This window comes from Octopus sinensis, linkage group LG3, assembly GCF_006345805.1.
Source record: "Octopus sinensis linkage group LG3, ASM634580v1, whole genome shotgun sequence".
NCBI classification, from domain to species: domain Eukaryota; kingdom Metazoa; phylum Mollusca; class Cephalopoda; order Octopoda; family Octopodidae; genus Octopus; species Octopus sinensis.
In genome coordinates, this window is record NC_042999.1 from 90,491,157 (window position 1) to 90,498,083 (window position 6,927).

The window sequence follows — 6,927 nt, forward strand, 5'->3', positions numbered from 1 at the left end:
ATGTAAGAAATCATTATTGTTATTATCATGGAGGTAGTGAGTTGGCAGAATCATTAGCATGTTGGACGAAATGTTTAGTGGCATTTCTTCCAGCTTTATGTTTTGAGTTCAAATTCTTCCAAGTTTGACTTTGCTTTCCATCCTTTTGAGGCTGACAAAATAAGTACCAATTAAGCACTGAGGGTTGATGCAATTGACAGGTTTACACTTTTATCACCTTTAAAGTATTCTTCATTTGAAGAAATGCATTGGTCCAGGTGTGTCAGGTGTGTTTTCCACTATCTGAAACTGCTGGAACTCTTGTGAAGTGATGCCTTTCAATGCTTCCATCGTTTTTTTTCCACCTCTTTCACATCTGTAAGTTCCATAGCACCAGCTTTTATCACCAGTGATGACCTTTGAAAAAAGGTCTGGATCAACTTCCAACTGTTCTTTCAGTTCATGACATGCATCCAGTTGTGATTGCTTTTGATCTTCCATGAGCAAGTGAGGCACAAATTTAGATGCAACTTTTTTTCATTCACAATTCCTTGCTCAAAATTTGTTGGCAGGAGCTCTAGGACATACCAGTCACATCAACAAGTTCGTCAATTGTTCATGAATTTTCATGCTATTTTCATTCGTTCAGGAGGTTGACAGTCGTCCTGAATGAGGTTGGTCTTACAACAACAAGTGACCCTTCCTAAAGCATGGAAACTACTCGTAAACTTGTGTTTTGGTCATGGTAGCATCCTTGAAAGCTGTTCGAAGCATGACAACTGTTGTGGCTGCTGTTTTCCCCAGCAGAAAACAGAATTTCATGGAAGCATATTGTTCCTTCATTTCAGCCATTGCAAAAATCAATGAATAGGGTAGAAACACTGTAAAACAAAGATGCACCACATGAAAGTAGTACTCCACTGATGATGCTGGTTGGCAGACTGATGCATTAAGTGCCTGAAGCCTGAACTACAACAGGTTTGTCTCACAGAGAACGTTTCTGGTTACTTTTGGATACCCCCTTGTATGTTTGAAGGAAAAGTTGTTCCTTATATGAACACATACATGTATGTGTGTGTGTGTGAGCGCACAAATACAAACATATACATCAGGAAGCTACTATGTTTTGATAGATGTGCCACATTAATGTGCATGTATGGCAAAGTGCAATAATGATGAGAGAAAAACTGAACATAAGAGGAATCAGATGTAGTGTGCAAGAGAGAAGTCTGTGGCTATCACTAACAACCACAGCCACTGGTTCATGTGTATGCCACTTATCTGTCACTTAGGATCTGCACATTCAGCTAACATCACAATGCATTCTTCTACTGAAACACTCATGCATACACTTACACTCTTTTTTGCTAGCTTATTGAATTCCCTTTCCACAATTCTGCGTTTGCTCTCTGACTGAGTTTTACCAGTCTTTATCATTATTAAATTCATTCTAATTTTCATCAAATTTCCATCTGTCAGCCTCACCCAGTATTTCTTTACTTTTAACATCCTCAGTTTGTTACATGAATCAGCCATGTAATTTTTCCCTTTCCAATTATCCATCCTATTATCTTTCATTGTTGGCTGTCCTGCTGTATTAAGTCTAAACATGTGCTCTACCCATCTCATCTAATGTTAGCAGCTGCTACTACCAATGCTTGCTAGCATGCTCCACTGATGCCCATTAATCACGACTGTTCCAGGATGAAAGAGGATGACCCTGGTCTTGTTTCCCTCACTTCCTCTCTCCCCCTTCCTGTTCCAGTGGGGCCTCTTGACCATTAATGTCACAGCCTTACAACTCATCTCACCCCCACCCTCGATCTCAAAGATCATTTCCTCACTTCCCTCCATGTTAAAATCTGCCATCCAACTGGGTGGAGGCCTCACATGCTGTGATCTCTGTACACAGGGAGCCTTGTTCTCTTCCTCTCCTCCACCTTCATCGTCTGATGAAGTGACAATTCTGCGAACATCCAAGGCAGAAACGTCTTGCTTCCCTCACTTCCTCTCTTCCCCTTCCTGCTCTGGTGGGGCCCCTTGATCATTGTTGTCACAGCCCTTTTCTTCCTGCTCATCCCATTCCCATATACCTGAGTAAATACATCTATTGTGAATCTGTACTGTGTTTCATAACCATGAAATTGATGTAATGATCACAACAGTGATATTGTGCTTGGCTGAGGTTAAATCTATTGTAAGGCCATAGAAGTGGTTCCCTTTAAGAATTATTGTAAGCATGACAGCTGCAATAACCTTCTCTAGTAAATCCATTGATAGACCAGGGTGACACTTACTGTAGTAACCATAGTGATGTTTACTTCAACATCTCCCATCTCTGATCATAAAGTCCCATTCTTAAATGTTGGTTGAGTGAAGAATTGCATGAGAAAACTAGTTTTAGATAAATGAAATAAGATAGAAATTAATTTTAAAATTCTGTATTGATTAAGCTGTTAGTTATAATGTGTGTGTGCATGAGAGAGAGAGAGAGGGAGAGAGAGAGGGAGAGGGAGAGAGAGAGAGAGAGAGAGAGAGAGAGAGAGAGAGAGAGAGAGAAAGAAACGTCCCTTGCTGATTCCAATCTCCACTCTTACTACAATGCTTCCCTCTCTTCTGCTGTCTCACTACTTAGTGAAAGAGTGATAGATAGCTAAAGAGACAGACAGACAGATAGGTGGATAGAAAGATAGATAGATAGACTGATAGATAGCTATATAGATACTCAAATACAGAGAGATGCAATCACTCTTGGCTCTATTTACTCTTCCTCCCTCTTAATCTTCAGCCTGGTCTACTTTCTGAGAGAAAAAAAAATAAAGAGAGAGAGAGAGAGAGAAAAAATATAAAGAAATTTTTTTCACTCCCACTCCTGTTTCTTGCTCATCTCACCATACTACCCCTGCACCTTCCTCTATTTGCTCACCATTAGCAGATAAACTATAGGGCTATTGATTAACAAGTAGTCATTAAATTTTACCAGATGCTTCATCCTGACTGTTCTGTCTTGATATCACAAGCTATTTTATTATTTCTGCTTCATTTCTAATGTTAATCTAAAAGATATCATACTTGAATGCAGATTAATAGAACCAAAATTTCAGATGAGTTATCATGTATAACTCAAGAATCTTGCTGTTTCCCTTCACCTTCGTACTCAGCCACTTTGTTGTCCTAAGAATATTATAGCTAGGGATTTGGATTTTTGTTTCCTTTCTACTGCAGCATTTGCATGAGTGTTGCATGTTTGTATGAGCTTGTGCGGGTTTTTTGCACAAACATGCATCCATGCACATACAGATATATGTACATACAAAATGCATATATATAATATATATATATATATATATATATATATATATATATATATATATATATATATACATGCACAACTCTGCAAACTTCCATATGTATATGTACAAACACAAAGCAAAAATCACACATAAGCATATATATAAATGAAAAAATGCATTGTAAATAAATAATGACAAATAAAAAACATATATGTATAAGACACAGAGGCTCCCTAAGCATTACCCATCATTCTTATCTTTTGGCCACAAGGCCGTATTTTGTTTGTTTCGTCTTAAATTACATTTTTTTACTTTCATATGTCCATTCTGTGTCGTTTTGTTTGCTTGAGTATATACACTCTGTATCCATTTTATTTGTTTGAGGCTTGTTTCTGTGTCTTTCACAGACACAGCCAAGATGGGAGACCCCTCAGTCTTATCATTAAAGGTGTGAAACTGAGTATTACCATTCTGGTTGATAACTGATGAAGAATTTATGGGCCCTCTGTGTCTTATATTTATATGTTTTTTTATCTATCATTTATTTATAATGCCTTTTTACATTTATTAGTAATGGTATGCAACACACACCAGACATATATATATATATATATATACATATGTATGTATATATAAACATTGATAAATCTTTCTCCTTGTAATGATGAAGAAGCCTTGAGAGTAGATTTGCTAGATAGAAACTGAAAGAAGCCCATTGTATAAATGCATGTACATATACATGCATGTGTGTGTGTGTGTGTTTCTTGCCTTGACATTGTGCAATAGTTGTTAACGAGGATCCCTATCATACAGTTTTCTTCATTTCCGATCTACTGTAGATAAATGTCTGGCCATGGAAAAGTATTATCTTGCTTGGAAACAGGTGAGTGTTGGGGACAGGAAGAATATCTAACCATTGAAAATCTAGCTGAGTGAATTCCATCTAACCCATCTAAGAATGAAAAAGTAGATGTTAAAATGACAAACCAATGATGAACTCTAAAAATATTACTTTTGCTCAATCAACAGAACAACCAACTCATGAAACTAAGGGGTGTATGTAGCTAAGTGTGCCAAGTACACTTCTATGCTAAATGTAATCCTCAAACTGAATCTATGTGTGCATTATGTGACAATGCTGCTTCATCAGAATAATAGATACAGTCCTTCTGATGGGCTTCTACAGTTTCCTTCTACCTAGTTTCTTTGAGTCTATGATAGAAGCAGTGTGTAGCTTCTTGAGCAGCAATAAATAGCAACTAAATATTCTTATGTTCTTATGAAAGGAAGACTAATCTATGTTTCATTTATTATGTTTGAGTTAAAAATAGGACAGTCACTTTGAATGTTGGTCTGCTAAATAATAATTGCCCAATTTCACTCACAGAGCTTTGTAGAAGATACTTGCCTGTGGGTATCACACAGTGGAATCAAAATCAGGACTTTGGGATTGTAAAACAAACATTTTAGATATTTAGTCATATCTGTACTCTATATCTTCCTTTCTTTCTCTCTGTCCTTTCCATTGTAGTGTGTTCTCTTTCACTTTGCTAACTCCTAGATGTCTCCAACAGTGCCAGTGCCACTAAATGCACTAAATAAACTCTGTAAGTGATTGGTAACTAATTTGATCAGTAACAACGCAGGGCTTGAAATGCCTTGCTGATGATAATGGAGCCACTATAGTGCTGGTATCATGAAAAAAATGCACACTGTACATCTCGTAAAGTGATGGATGTTAGGAAAGGCATCCAAGTCAAAATTGGAACATTGAATCCTATGCATGTAACACTGGAAAACAGATATAAAATAATAATGATAATGATGTGTATATGTATATATACAAGTATAGTACAAGCTATTGAGAAATCCATCAGAATGCATCTCTCTTTATAATATGAAAATCAAGTGAAAATCAATGGGAAAATTTATTTTATGCTACAGGATTTTGCATTACACCATCTAATGTATTCCTGATAATCTTACTGTCCTGTGAAATCCTGTGATGTGAAATTAATTTTCCCACTGATCTTCTTTTGATTTTCATGTTTTAAAGCGAGATTGTTCTTGTGAATCTTCAAAAAGACAAAAAAAGAAAAGAAAAAAGAAAAAAATTATTAGCAACAAAATTACTTTCATGCATTACAATAACAATTTCTAAATATATGCAGTATAATATATATACATAGACACATTTCAAGAGAAATATGATAGGGAATAAATAGTAATTGTAATATTATAATAGGGACCATTCTCATCACAAAAGAGAGTTTACTATCATGAGAGATGGTGAAATGAAAGTGACAGGCAGTATTAGGGACACTGTCAGGGGAGACATATATGTATGTATGTATGTATGTATGTATGTATGTATGTATGTATGTATGTATGTATGTATGTATGTATGTATGCATGCATGCATGTGTGTGTGTGTGTGTGTATAGGATATATATATATATATACAGGGGTTGGACAAAATAATGAAAACACCTTAAGATTTCAAAAAAAATTATTTTAATATGGGGTATATATATATTTACATATATATACATATGTAGGAGTGGTTGCGTGGGAAAAAGCTTGCATCCCAACCACATGGTTCCATATTCAGTCCTACTGCATGCCCACCTTGGGCAAGTATCTTCTACTATAGCCTCAAACTAACCAAACCCTTTTGAGTGGATTTGGTAGGCAAAAACTGAAAGAAGCCCATCAGATATATCTATGTGTGTGTCTTTGTGTCTGTGTTTGTCTCCTCAATACTGCTTGACAACAAGTGTTGGTGTGTTTATGTCCCTGTAACTTAGTGGTTCAGCAAAAGAGATTGATACAATGAGTACCAGACCTAAAGAATAAGTACTGGGGTTGATTCATTCGACTAAAAATTCAAGGTGGTACCCCAGCATAGCTGCAGTCTAATGACTGAAACAAGATAAAAGATAAATGATAAAAGATTATATATGTATGTATGTATGTATGTATGTATGTATGTATGTATGTATGTATGTATGTATGTATGTATGTATGTATGTATGTATGTATGTATGTGTGTGTGTGTTGTGTTTCTTTCTTCATATATATATTGTATATATATATATACACATACATACATGCACATACATTACACAGACATCCATATATCCTTATTCACACACCACAATCATACCTATAACATTATATTTGAACTAGATAGGAATAACTTTTCATATAGATATATTATCTGAAACACAGCTATGTTCCACTTTTTCATTATATCGTTTTTAGATACTTCCTTTTCAATGTTTTGGAAGAATGTTGTTCCAATGGCTATTATGTTATCAATGTGTCAAGACATTTTTATCCTTTACTTTTTCATTGAACTCATTTGAACTGGTGGCTGCCAACAAGTCTGTGAAAACATTCTTTATGTAAATATACAAACATGAAAGTTGTAAAGAAAATTTGACAGAACACAAGTCAAATTTTATAATAATATGAAAGAGACTACCAAATCTCAAAGCACTTAAAAGATTAGTAGAGCCTCTCTGTACTTAATCTCTGAACATGCAAGAAATAGTAGGCAAACCTCTGTGAAATTACACATCCTCTTAAAAGAAGAACAATATATTAGGTAGCATTAACTCTAGATATATTTGAATTTAAGAGTCAGACAGAA